Below are 15342 nucleotides of genomic sequence, written 5' to 3'. Positions count from 1 at the left end.
GTGGATTCCTTTAGTAGTACAATAACCAACTTTAAAGTGAAAAATTGTCATCCAAGGACAGAAATAATTTCTATTCAGATTTGCTTTTAAATCTATATATGATGTTAATCATTTGAATTTCATAATTCTCATGCTTTCTTCATTGGAAAAATACATAAATATAGCTTACAACAGATAAATTGCTTCTTAATTACCATGAACAACTCAGTAAATAACTTCACTTTGCTTCAAATTTCAAAAAAAAAATCATTAGAGTATTTTTTAAGGTGTTATAGCTCTTGAGATTTTTTTCAACTCTTAATAAATGTCACATGCTGGCATTTAAATATAATAACCTTCTCATCCCTGGATATAAACCCCTCTTCTTTCTCCTGTCCTTCTGTTTACAGAGCTAACTATGTTGGGTCACTTTAGATAAAACCATGATTTTTTAAAACAGGTCTTGAAATTTTGGAAATAATAGAAATAATTCTAGAGATTAGAGGAGAAACTTTATACCCCTGAGACAAAACATGTCGTATAAGGCAAATATTTGAGCTCTTACGTAGGAAAGTTTTATCCAATGCCAAAAAACATTTTTATCCCTCTTGGGATTATCATTTTGGTCAGGATTTAAATTTTCATTAATTTGTTGGCATCAAAAATGTTAAGAACTTGCAGGGGTGGGGGGCAGGCTGTCTCTGCAGTGAATTCTCCAGGAACAGAACATGAAATACGGACTCTCACGTCATTGTCACCCCCACTGCCCACTGCAAATGCCAGATTCTCAGCTGTGCTCCACCAAGATCTTAAATTTTGCACGAGGCTTCTGTGGAAGGCCCAGACAAAAAGTCTCAGGGGAACCATCCACTTTGGTCCTTAGCATTTGGGAAGCTGACATGTGGTTCTCCACCTTTTTTTCCCCTAAATTTGGTAACGACGCCCAGGTTTCACCAGGCGTCAGTTCCAGGTGGCCCACTCTTCAGCAAAGTGGGGATGCTGGTGACAAGTAGTCAAAGGAAATCGAAGAAACCAACTAGTTATGAGGATTTGTGGAGACCCATGGAATTCATTGAAAATTGGTCCCTTCTGCAAGTCTCATAAACACAGTGGAATATGTTAAAACCCTGATAGTCCCAACCCTAGCCCCCAAGAAAACTTTGAGAAACTTTCTTTTCATTTTTAATGTGTAGCTTATGTCTATTCATCCCACATCTTGAAAGCCAGGCACTGTGCAGACAGTGCACTTTGGAGAAGCACCTAAAACAATGTCATCAGTGCAGTGATCGAGGGCACTGCAGCGTGCCATGGAGCCACCTAGATGAGAGCCACTAGGCAGCCTGGAGGAAAAGAGATGCTGCTTAAGTCCTGACAAGTGTATGGCATCAGACAGGGAAGGAGCTCAGGTTGGCACCAGGGAGAGAGGAGGCTGATGGGAACAGGACCCTCAGGACCACAAGCCTGTGAAGGAGCTGCAAGCAGCTCAAGATGGCTGGAGGGGGGCACAGAGGGGGGCAGGCGGGAGAGGCTGGAAAGCAGCCAGTGGGCTGGTCAGGAAGAGCCTCCCATGCCACCAGGAAGGGCTGGGGCTTTATTGTAACATGAACAGAACCACAGGGGACTCGGCTTGGAAAAAGAGGCAGTGCTTTGAGGAACCATGGACAGGAGGGACAAGAGAAGCCAAGGGCGGGCTTGTTCCCTGGGGGGAACGTGGGCAGAATGTGTCCAGGAGGCCTCCCAGAGTGGTACCGTATCTATGAGACTCTGGGTGAGGATGAGGGCTGCAGTATAGACCTGGTCAGTGGACGTCAGGGACACCCGGGTGAAGACACCCAGCAGCCCTTTCCCACACAATGTCTGGGGGAGCAGCAGATCAGAGATATGAGCTGGAGAAGCTCTGGCCTCGAAGTGGCCATGGGAATCAACTAGTTACCCAGGAAGAAAATACACAGTGGGAGTAGGAGGGAAGAGGATGGGACACCAGGAGGACTCTGGGGACAAGTGACATTGAAGAGGTACCTAGGGTATTAACCCTGTGTGGGAGCTTATGTCTTAGGCTCAAGGATTTGAGGCCATGGCTGTGGCTGGGCAGACTTTGTCACTTAGTGTTTCAGGATAACATCTGGGACTTACTATACTTTCTGAATTAGGCTAACTCAAAAGAAGCGGCTGTCACTAAGCAGACCTCAGAGCCACACAAGCCTCAGTTTTTCTTGTTCCCAAGAGGACTTTAACTCTGATTCTCCATCTGCTTCTCCATTTCTGTGCAGGAGAGATCAGGCACCATAGAGCTGAGGTAGAACTGGAGTAAGACTGGGAGGGGCTCATTTTTCAGTCCCTGACACCCGACAGCAGCCTGTAACCCGCATTGCAGAGTAGGCCCCAAATGGCTCTGTCGTGGATGGGGACCCTGGGCATCTCCTCAGCAGTAAGAATCCCAGGGAGGTTGCGGGACTTTCCCAACACCACGTGGCTGGCTGCTGGCACAGCTTGTATTTCTGAGTTGGGGACCGTGTTCCCCACCACTCCTAAGGAAAGCAAGACCTAGCATCTGTAGCTATTGAGGCAAGAGCTTTCGAGGTTCATGACACAGAAAAGGAAAAAGGAAGACAAGGACATGAGAGTTATTCCCAAGGCCTAGACGCATGCCTCATGGGCTAGGCCCCTCTGGTTAACCTGTGTTTCACCATCCCAGCTACTCCACCATCCCAACCCTCCTTCCCCCAGCGTACACACACACACACACACACACACATACCCCAAAGGTGCTTGGGCACAGCCCCTGGGGAGTTTGGGCAGGACTGGCAGCAGGCTGACAGTGGAGGCCTGTGCACATTCTTCTCCAGCTCCAAGCTCCTAGGGCCGAGGTGGGGAGGGAGGAAGTAGCACAGAAAGCACCTTCTTTAAGCTGCTGTGATTCTTAGCTGAAACTTCTCTCCCCGTCCCCAGAGGACACTCCCTGCTCAGTCCCAAACAATGCTATCAGGTTCCTATTAAGTTGCCATCTGTTTCCCCTTTTCCAGGACAATGCAGCCCAGGAGCTGATACTGGGGTTTTTACAGGTGCAGACAAAAGGGAGCATGTTTCCTTCGGCCTCTCTGTTGTGGCCTACCGCTGTGACTCAGTTCCCAGGCTTAGGCCGGTTATGTGAGCTGGGGGCCTGAGCCCTTTGCCTGCCTCTGCTGAGCATCCACTGAGGACTAGAGGTTCCTAATCCCTTGTTCCACCATCCATTGAGAATAAACTTTCCTGAAGCTCCATGGGAAGGGTCCACTGAGTCCCAGTACTGCAGAGGGCCTCCCAGCCCTCCCATGCCCTACCGCTGTGGTCATCCGACTAGAGAGAGGTGACATTTCATGTTGTTTAAGCCCCCCAGATAAATCCAGTATATGCAGGAGGGAACAGATAAATAAATCAGTGTACATCATCTTTATGAAATACATGAATGTATGGTATTTTTATGAGATACCATGTAGGCAAAAAATAAAAAAAGAACTTCAGGAACTAGAGTTGGCCATGTCTAAGGACATGGGCGTTTCCTGCCCTTCAGCCCTTGCCCTCCCAAGTGGGAGAAATCTTCTCCCCCATGTGCAGAAGGCAGATGCAAGAGTGTTTATAGCTGCATTGATTGAAATAGCCAAAAAAGGAGAAGGAGGAATGGCTACCCAAATGCATAACAATAGACTGTATTGTTAATTATAGCATGAGGGAAATGAACTTGCCCAGGCTACTGGTTTCAGTTTGAATGAATCTGACAAAATGTTGAGTACAAATATCAGGAGGCAGAAAATACATGCAGACCACTGATATAAAATTTAGAAATATGCAAAGACTATTCAGTGGTTATAGATTTAAACCTTCAGTGGTCATAAAAAAAAAAACACCATATTCAAGGTAGTGGTTACCTCAGGTGGAGGGGAATTTGCTATCTTTTTTAAGTTGAGTGGTAAGTTCAAGAGTGCTCACTTTATTTTCCTTAGACCTTTCTGAAGTATTTCATCATCACTTGAATAAGCATGTGCACATGTGTGATGTGCACAGACCTACAAAGACAGTTCCACTAAAATGGTAAATAAAACATACAAACAAAAATGCACATATGATCCTGTTTTCCTGTAGGAACTATATAAGTGGATATGATTACTAAATATAGAGGGAGAAAAAACTTTGGAAGAATGTAAGCCAAGCTTGTGTTAATAGTGTGTCAATAGTGGATACTCTGGGAGAGGAGATTATGGGGTACAGGAGCAGTTTTATTTCTTACTACATATATTTCTACATTATTACCATCTATTACAAACACTTTGTGTCACTTTTGTAATTAAACTATAAACAATTGGTGAACCACTCCACACAACACATGGGCTACAACCTTCTAATCCGTTCTTTCAACTAATGTTTATTCAGGAACACACTATGTTCTAGGGATAACATGATGTTTAAAAAAAAAAAAAAAACGAATAAAACTTCAGTTCTCAGGAGCTTATACCCTGATGGAAGAGGTAGACATTAATCAAAAAAATGATCACATGATTAAATGTAAAATGGCACAATGTGCTAAGTGCTAGACAGGCGGTGCATAGGATTTGCCTGTTCAGGGGGTCCAACAGGCCATCTCTGCAGAAGGAGGCTTAAGCTGTGTGGTCCTTGATAAAGAGCAGGAGTTAACTGGGAGAAGCATGAAGGACATTCTAGCAAAAGGAACAGTGTATGCAAAGACCCTGTGGCAGGTGGGAGGCCAGTGGAGTAAGCTAGTGTACGTTACTGGTGGTACCCTGTACCAAGATAGGAAATTCTGAAAGAAGAGCAAGTTTGCCTGGAGTGGTGACAGGAAGGTTTTTGATGCATGAACCTCTGAAAAAATGCCACATGATTCAAAATGCTCCTAACTACCCAGAGAATCAGCAAAGCAAGACAATTACTAGACAATTAAGAATAGTTGCTAGTACTTACGGAGCACTTAGACTGAGCCACGCACTGTTCTAAACACTGGCACATATGGAAAACATGGGAGGGTAGAAGTCTGAGTCATGTGCTCTCTGGATATTTAAAGCCAAAGCAACCTTTAATTATTGTAATAGAAAAAATATATATAAGTGTATTTTTTTTTCCTACAAAATATTTGGAGTTCGCTGAACAGGCAAAAGAGCTGTGCATTCCTGCAGAAGCTGAGGTCACATCTGCATCCAACCGTTGTTATGCCAGGGTGGCTGTCAGTGCGTGGACACTTCCTCAGTGCTTGCTGTAGTGAGCAGAGAGCAAAATAAGGGGAGAGTTTTCTACTTGGTGCACGCATATGACTTCTAGTTCCCTGACAGAAAAACGTTAGAGTGAATAATTTGAGTTGTAAGCCAACTATTACTAAGGATCAATCGTAATCTTCCCTCCTGAGAAGTTTAAGAAACAACCCCTCCAAAAACAAAGGAAGAGAATAGAAACAAAACTTGGCCAAGATTGGCAAAAGGAATCACAAATGTCATCATAAATGCTCACCTTGCTTTTAGACTAGCACCTTTCCAAGGTGAGGACATATAGTCACGAACTGACCCATCTACAAATTGGCAAGGATGATGCCCATCAACCGACATAGAACCATAAATGATTTTTTAAAAAACATTTTACTAACACGTAACGTGCACCTTTAAAAATAAGCTGGAAGTGGGCACATCACGTAATTGTACATTTCAGAATGCTGTCGAAGCCGATGCTCCAACAAAAAGTCTGGTTTTAATTACCACGTAGATTACAAATAGAGATGGATCGTCTCATGGCAAGAAACCCTGCTTCCTATGCCAACCCTTAAATCATTAAAGCCGGCTCAGCATAAAGCCGACAAGTCAATCAGACCGAAACCAACGTGCCCGGGCTGGTCGGGCCGCCCTGCAGAGCGGAGCTGTGCTTCGTCAGCTGTTCCCTTCGCTAATGGGCCTCCATTCCCACTTTATATTTATATCCCAGCTGCTTCCAAAGGCCACGGCTGTGCCGACCAGACAGCAAAAATAGAAAGAAGACAGGCGAAAACCAACCATCGGCATTCATAACCAATCTTTTTAAAATACAAAGCAGGAATTTTGGTCTCTTCAGCTTTATAAAAGAACTTTCATAAGACACAAATGGAGGCTGTGCATTCTCTGACTGCCTGGTACGAATGTCTTGTGGCAGAATCTTTCTCCAAATGCGAATCATTCTGAAAGGCTTTCTAAATGTGTCGGTGGTATCTATTCTGCAGGATCACACATGAGAAAAATGGGGACAGCTCTTGGATTACACATAGCATAAATATAAACAATGCTATTGCTCAAATATACAGCTTGGAAAGCTGAGTTGGAGCACTGGAAAGAGAATTGGCCTAAGAGGGAAGACCTGAGTTGGAATCCTAGCTGGAATGTGCAAGGTCCACCTCCCCTACTTGTTCTTGAATGGGCAGATCAGCTTCTTCCTTTGGTCACTGTGTCATTAGTGAAATGAGCCTGTGCTGTGCATGCCTGCCCCAGGGTGTAGACACAAGGATGCATTTCTTTTTTAGGGTAGGCAACTGTGTGCTGAATTTCAACTATTCCATTCAGTGCTTCCATATTTGTTTGTTCTCATTTTTTTTAATCCAACCAATTCTAAGCAACCTCAGAACACATTGTTTCAAGCACATTTTAACATAAATGTATTTGGAATCTTAAGCAGGAAGGTGGGTCATTTCTATATGGGGGGAAGCCTACGCCATGTAGACCATGACTGGAAATCCCCTGTTCAGCAAAGTGAGACTCAAAGATTAAGAACAAGGGCCTCTTGACTCATGGCTCCCTGACCATTACAGAGCCTCCCCATTCACAGGAAGACAAGAGCCTGCTTGGGAGGTCCCTAATGGGAGGAGGGGAACAACAAAATGGGAAAGTTGGAACTGCCATTAACTTGATGAAGTCATCCAACTCAGCAGCTGGGTGGGGCCTTATAACTGGAGCCTGACTGTTTAGATATGAGACTGAGGAAGGTGGATGGGTTCCCTCAGGTCACCGGTTAATGATTCAATGGGAACTCGAATGCAATCATATCGGACTTTGTCCACAGATGCAGTCCAGAGCAGTTAATTGGTGGGTACCGTTTGCTAAATATCTCAGGTAAGAGTCATGATTTTTAAATGGTAATTTCCTTTGCTGTGAATTAAGACCTATCACCACATCCCCGTGCACGTGTACTGTAAGATTCAAGATTACTAGAGAAAAGGCTGGTACCAACTGCTATTCTGTTGTGGGATCATTCATTTCATCTGAGAACAGAATAGAGAAAAAGATCAGAGAGAACCAAATGGAAGTAAAATTTCATTACCATCTTTCCACCTAGGGTAGTCTCCTTACCAGGGAGGCACTTCACAGAGCTCGTGCTGGTGGCATACCTTATAAAGGCAACCCACGTGGAAAGATGGTCGGTTGTCTACAAACTGGATAGAGAGCCACAAAGACCCAGAAGGACATCACACTGGGCATCTGCTCTGGAAAACAGTATGGAGATTCCTCAGAAAACTCGGAATGAAACCACCATTTGACCAGCTATCCCAGTTGCATATTACAGCAACACAGTAACATCAGTGTTTATAGTAGCTCAATTCACAATAGCCAAACTATGGAAACAACCTAGATGCCCTTCAACAGATAAATGGATAAGAAAGTGTGGTATATACACACAATGGAATATTACTCAGCCTTAAAGAAGACTGAAAATATGGCATTTGCCTGTAAATAGATGGAGCTGGAGAATATCATGCTAAGTGAAATAAGTCAATCCCCCCCAAAAAACCAAAGGCTGAATGATTTCTCTGATATGCAGATGTTAATTCATAATAAGGGGAGGGTGACTAGGGAAGAATAGAGGTACTTTGGATTGGCTGGAAGGAGTATAGAGTGGGAAGGGGGTAGCGGGAGGAAAAATAGCAGAATGAGTTGGACATTATTACCCTATGTGCATATATGATTACATGAGCATTGTGATTCCACATCATGAACCACCAAAAGAATAAGTTATGCTGCATGTCTCTAGGATGGGTTAAAATGCATTTAACTGTCATGTATAAGTAATTAGGACAAATAAAAATAAAGAAAACTAAAGAAAAAGAAGCTATAGTTTTCGAGTGTTAATCACATGATCAGCAAAGGCCCTGCTAGTCTCCTCCTCTCCACTCATGGGTTAGGCCAGCTATGTGGTTTGGAAAGTGCATCTTTATGCCAGGTCTCGCCAAGGGACCTTTACTGAGAGCTTGTGGTACGGTGTGAGCCGGGCCTAGAGCAAACTACTGACTGCTGGACAGAAGGCATGTTTGCAACCGGCACCACCAAGGGCTTCCTGCAGGCACTCAGAACACCCTGCCCCTCCTGCTTCCTGTGAGCCACACATGCCCCCTCTGTCCCCACCGGAAGGATCCGCTTTAGCAGTCCACACCTGGCATTGTAAGTCAAGCCATGGCTGGCTCACGAAGCATAATTGGAGTTCTCTGCTAAGAAGAAAGTCATCATGCTGCAGGACGGTAATCATAAGTCATCTCCACGAGAGTCCCCACAGGAGCAGGTGAGTTTGGGCTGAACCATTTTCTCCCATTAACCTGGATTCTCTCATGACAGGCAGCCTCCAGCTTGAGATTGCTGGTGAAGATGAGTTGGATGATCTGTTCAGCAACAGTTGTTTTTCTGGTCTTCCTGGGGCATGCCCACCCTCTTAGGACCTTGTTCTCACCTAAAGAGCTTCCCCTGGCTGCTGTTCCCCTCTGCCATCCCTACTCATTTTATCTCTGCTTTTACAGAAAGATACTCAGAAAAGTGCTTTAAAGATTCCTATAAATAGCTTAATCATACTATCAACAAACATGCTGTTAAAAAAAAAAAAAAAAAAAAAAACCTCTTAGAAGTAATAGTCCATTTGCCTAGTAATTAGTTAACACCCAAGCCGCCTTCAAAGGCCAGCCCAGATTGGGATCTCTGTTAGCTGTGCAAGCCCTGGAACAACAGGAAACACAGGGAGCTGCTGCTCTGCAGATAGGCGTGTTAATGCAGAGTCTAGCTGCCCTGGGGTGACCAGGACTCCTCACCAGTGACCACGCAGGCTCTGAGGAGGCCCAAGAGGGAACTTGCAACCTAGGTGTACTGATTGGATTCCCTGTCCACAGAATAAATAATTCTGCACCAACATTCCCTACACACACACACACACACACAGACACACACGCAAGACATTGTTTCCTTGTTAATTCACTGTCTGGCTCCACAATCAAACCTGTGAACAATTCCTCACTGTGTTCAGTCAAGAGGATTTTGGAATTAAATACTCAAAACACAGATGGACAAGCCAAAAATATCCACTGGGCTCAGAGGAGTCATCTCCTACCCCATTAAGAACAAAAATGACGGTTTTTCCAGAAAACTTGTCAGACTGTTGGAATTCCAATTTTTCTCTTGTTGTCACATTAAAAAAAAAAATCTTCCTTAAATGTCAGTGCTGGCTTCCACATGTAGTTTCCCAGTGGCCCGAATATGACAGGGAGTACAGCTGCAACTAGGCCGGTCACAAAGCTTGAAATCCGTTTTCAGGCTCACCACACTAGATTTTCTAGGTCTTTTGACACTGTTTCCTTTCATCTCTTTTAATCATGCCCTAAATTCTTCAAGCACCATGGGGCCAGCCAAAATATGGGTATCTATTCAAAAATTGTAATTTTCCACTGATATGAAGAAATGCTCTGCAAATTTAAACTCACCAGCCCCCTCTACTTTTCTCTCCCACTCATAGCTCAAGAAAACAGACCTGAATACTAACACCTCTCCCTAAAATAAAGAAGAAATAGATGTGCAGGAGACTTAAGATCAAACTGTCTTTGGGTAGCCATTCTTCAGGGTCATTTTTGATGCAAGACCACCCCAGAGAGAGGCCATTCCTGTACTTTAGTAAGATATTTCTTGGAACAAATCCAAGATGGGCCTGATTCACACAGATTTCAGTCTAAAGGAAGGCAGAATGCCAAAGAAGCTCTGTAATATAGAGGCAGAGAGGGAGATGCATTCGTTTTTCTGGAAAACAATCGGACCATATGTTATCAAGAGCTGTAATAATGTTAATATCGTTTGATTCTGTAATTCCCCTTCTAGGAAGCTATTCTAAGCAAATAAGAGAAGCACTTGTAGACAGAGATATTTGTTAGTTGCAAATTTGTAAAAGCTAGAAAAAAGTAGCATACATTTCAGGGAAAATAATAATAAATTGGAATGTATCCACACTCTGGGAGAATGGTAAAATAAATTCTGGCACCTATTCCTTCAAAACGGGTTTCAAATAACACCTACTAATGTAAAATTGCTTGTTTATGCTCAATTTTAAAGTGAGGATATAATATTTCATATATAGTATGTTTCTAAATTTAATAAGGAAATATTTGTAGAAAATGTCCTTTATATGATAATACAAATGTGAATAATGAGATAACTAGGTTGTTTCTTTTTGTTTTTATTTTTATGTATTTTTCAAATTTTTTAAAATTGAGAATTTACATATTTAATAAGAATAAAACATTGAGTATTTTAGATAAACTAGCATAAATGCAGCACCTCATCTCCCTCCTTTATTCTACATGAAAATATCAAAATTAGTCCAAATAATTTCAAAGGTTATTGGTGGGAACTTAAAAAGACTTAGACATGCTGTAGCTTCTGCAATTGGTTTTATAACAGATGGCAGAATTTCAAAGTAGACAAAACATGAAATAAAATTGTACATATCCATGAGATATATTTCTATTTTGAAGACAGAATCCTAATTGTGCAAACATATAGACATGCACGCACACCCCAACATTTTACCAATACCTTTTGTTAATTCAAGTTTTAACAGGCCTTCAAATGAAATATTCTTAAAGCTATTTTGACAATGATGTCCCCATTTTCTGGGACCCCAAAGCATATTCACTTGTTTGCACTATATATTTTTTTTTATTTTTTAGTTATACATGGACATAATATCTTTATTTTGTTTAGTCATTTTTATGTGGTGCTGAGGATTGAACCCAGTGCCTCACATGTGCCAGGCAAGCGCTCTGCCACTGAGCCACAACCCCAGCCCTGTGCTGTATTTGTGAACAAGAATACATTCGTAAATAAAATAGACACAATTTGTTCATTTTCTCTTGCTCTCATTAGAATATAAGTACCAATGAATACTAAAACACCTCTTACAGACCACAAGCAGTTCTATTAAAGAGCCCAGTGGGGTCCCAGAATGTATCAGTTGTCAGGAGACTTCTGTAAAGAATGAGGAAGACCTATCCCTGGGAATCGTCCTCCAGACAGATGGGACAGCATATACAAATGTCCTGGAGCAGAAAGGCATTTGTGTTGTTTTAGGAACTGCCAGGAATCCAGTGTAGCTGGGGAAGAGTAACTGGGATATGCAAATGACACTGGGTAGGACTGGAAATGAGGTTGGCAGGAGTCCACACAGTACACGATAATTTCTGCAGGCCGTGGTAAGGAGTTGGATTTGCTGTCATGGGAAGTTAATGAAGGGGTTTCTTTCTATTCAATCAGCTGTTTTAAAAACCGTTATTCTTAACTAATTATAGACTCCTATGAAATCGCAAAATTAGTACATAGATTTCTATCACATAGATTTCCATCAGTCCTTCACTTACTCCCCCCAGAGGTCACACCTTATGTAAGTGTAGTACAATATCAATAGCAGGAGACTACCCTCAGTATTACACGGTTAACTAGCTACAGACATAACTTAAATTTGACCTGTTCTCACATGCATTCGCACATCTCCACCTGTGAGTGGTTTTACCCCAGGTGAGGACAATGATGAAAGATTTTAAATGAGTAATAGAATGGGGTTTATGTTTCCGTCGCCAGCTGCTGAGAAGAGAACAGATTGGCCAGGAGACCAGTTAGAAGGCTGCTAGTGCCATGCAGTGAGAGGTAGTCATGGTTCAAGGAAGAAGAGTGAGAGAACAATGGAGATCAGCTGTTACCAGAAGAAAAGAGAGAAAGAGAATCAAGGGAAGCAGATAAGTGAGAGACAAAATATATATAAAGTAAAAAATTAAAAATAAAAGAATACAAAACAAAGTCAAAATATACTAATCAAACATCCTAGTCCCCAGAATACTGATCCATAAAAAATAACTGGCTTCAAAAATACTACACATGAGAGAGGAGAAAAACAAATATGAATATGTGTAAGTTCCATGAACCATTCAGGTCACAACAGAGAAAAGAAGAACTAAAAATTAATTAATTAATTAAGAATTTTTTAAAAATCTCAATAAAAAGTTGAAGAATTTCTTCCATTGTAGTTCAAAAGATTCTCAGCTTCCCTTCTCAGCAGTGTTAGGTGAGGTTGATGGAGTCTGAGGGGAAATCCTGCAGGGGGAGCTCCTGGAGGCGGGGTTTAGGCTTAGGTTTGCTCCGGGTTCTTGATTGAATGGTGATTGGTCTGGAAACTTTAAATCTTCACACCTCCAGGGCCCAGCAGTTGCCTGTCTGCTCAGGAAGACTGCACCCCAGGAATCTCCCCTGGGTTCCAATTCTTAGTCCCCTTCATCACCTGAAGACCCCATATAATCTCCAAACTTAATCACATGGGTCCCTTCCCTTTTCAAATTCCGAGCCAGGGGCGTCTCTCCCAGTCGGTTCTGCAAGCAGCCAGATTGGAGAGGGAGTGGGGGAGCCAGGTGGGTTTCCATGACCATTATTTTTCTGTGTAAACCCTTCTCCATGTTTGATTCTCCTGGTCACTTAGGCACACCATATGTCATGTCATGTAGGTTTGCCAGGTCTGTGTTTTGGGCCAAACTCGGGCTTGCTGGCAATCAGCTCCCTCAGCTGCTGGTACCTGCAGTGCGGCTGCAAAATGGTTCCTTCCTCCATTCTCCCTGGCAGCCAGGAGAGATGTGGCTTCTTTCCTGCACAAGGATGTTGTGCAGCGTACTTTTCAGTTTAGTTGAGCAGTGTCTTTGATCTCTGATCTCTCCGCACCCAGATAGGCCTCAGGCTGCCTAAAAATGGGAGTTTCTTTCATTCCCTCATCCCTCCACTTTGCTCATGGAGGGATAGCTCTGGCTGGTGCCTCTGACAGTAGAACGAGGGATTTCTTCTTATTTTATCACATCCAACCTCCTGAGTCCCTGATCTGCTTTGAATGTCCAGTATTAAATCCCAGCAAAGCGCCCCATTTTTTCACCCCCCTTGCTAAGAAGCTGCCTGTATGCTCTCTTGGTTTCCTGCCATGGAGCGGCCAGGAATGTAATCTTCTTGAAAGAAGAAGGTCACCTTCTTCTGCCATCTTGAAACTCCAACAGTAGTGATTCCAACCAGTGTGGAGATAGGTGAAATTGTTTGGGAGGTTAAAGAAGTGCAGCCTATAAAATTTGGGATAAATTGCATATGGGAGGTAAAAGAAAGGGAGAAATTAAAATGCTCTCAGGTTTCTGGCCTGGAGAGCCTGAGGGGTGGTGACAGGAAGACGGTGCTTGGTCCTGGAGGTTCGGTGAGAGGCTGCAAACGTGCAAATTTGGGATGCACATGGGAAGACTCCAGGTAGAAGACACACATTTGAGAATCAACAGCATAAAGACTTTATATGAAGCTATTAAAAAGCCTTCGCTGACATCACCACCAAGGGAGTGAGTGCAAAGAGGGAAGACAGCCCAGGGCAGAGCAGCTCCACTCCATGAACAGCACAGGCTCGTTCTACTCCACCATCTACAGCCCTTTCACTGGTACTAACACCTCCTCAGAGAGGCCACAAACCAGAGAGCAGCAGAGATTCTACCTCCAAATCCTTCTGGTACTCCTGATGACGTTCAGCGTGGCTGTGCACACCTCAGGAATGCTTCATGAATTCAGTTCAGTAACGTTGACTAATCAGCACCTATCGCACTGGAAAGGACAAAGAGGAACGTGGGTTAATTGGTTCCAGAGTCGCTCTCAACTTCCATCTGTATTAAAATAATGGTATGAATGAAGTCAGAGTAGAATTTTCCTCTCCACTGATGCTGACTTGGCCGTACAAAAAAAAGAGGCTAATTTGAAATAAAGTGTTCGTGTTTTCTTCTGTGCTGGCCCCAGCCACCTTTAACAATATTTTTAGGTATTAATTTCCTATAGTTATCATATGCCAAAATAACAGTTGTTCATGGAATTACTTTTAAGAGTTTTTGGAAACTGTTAAATACACGCTGCTGTGGCTACACCACAATTCCTAAATGGTAATGGAAGGACAGCTTAATTAGTTGAATGTTTCAATTACTATAGAAACAATTTCTAGTATATTGGGTTTCAAATATCATCATGGTGAAAACCCATCAAATACACCAAAAATAAGAAAAAAAAACATATATTTCTTATTCCATAGAATGTCCTTTAACTCTTCCACCTAATATGATGAGCTTTGAGCCCAGCTGAGTACTTAGATTAAAACTGACCAGAAAAAAGGAACGAGGGTGTTCTGAAAGGCTCTGTGCTTTGAATCTGCAAACCTTTTGTGGGATGGCCTGGAAACTAATCACTCTTGAGAAAACTCAGGATTTCCTCCCTTTTAAAAATACTAGTAATTGGATCTCCTCCTCCTCCTCCTCCTCCTCCTTCCTCTTCTCCTTCCCCTTCTCCTTCTCCTTCTCTTTCTTCTGCTTCTTCTTTTTTCTTAACTTGAAAATCCATACCTTCATTCCTTCCTTTATTCAGTGACTATTTATTGGGTCCTACTGTGCGCCAGGTATTATTCTAAAGATAAAATAGACAAAAATTTGGCTTTCCCCCATCCTAGTGGGGTACTCAGAAAGCAAACAACATACATCTCACAAAGCAATTCAGGAATGAGATCTGAACACAGAAGAGATAAAGTTTCAATGATGCTGAAAACCAGACTCAAAGAATACAGCACATTTTGTGGGAGCCAGTATTCAAACCAGTTTGGTTAGTGTTGTGGACTGTCTGTGTGTGCCTCACCCCAAAAATTCTTATGGCAAAGCCCAAACTCCCAATGTGGCTGTATTTGGAGGTGAAGCCTCCAAGAAAGTAATCATAGTTCAATGAGGTCCTAAAGGTTGGGGCCCTGATTCAGTAGGATTTGTCTCTTCTAAGAAACGCCAGCCCCTCTCTCACTCTCTTTGCCACATAAGGACACAGCTGTCAGCAAGCTGGGAAGAGAGCCCTCCCCAGAAACCAACCAAGAGAGCCCTCCCCAGAAACCATTCTCTTGAATGTCCAGCCTCCAGAACCATGAGAAAATAAATTTCTGTTGTATAAGCCATCCTTTCTGGGGGTATTTTTTAATGAGCAGACTAATACAATTGGTAAAACATAAAGATGGGACCATTACTTGCCACAATGTTCC

This window comes from Marmota flaviventris, chromosome 11 (assembly GCF_047511675.1).
Source record: "Marmota flaviventris isolate mMarFla1 chromosome 11, mMarFla1.hap1, whole genome shotgun sequence".
NCBI lineage: Eukaryota > Metazoa > Chordata > Mammalia > Rodentia > Sciuridae > Marmota > Marmota flaviventris.
This window is presented reverse-complemented; position numbering follows the sequence as displayed.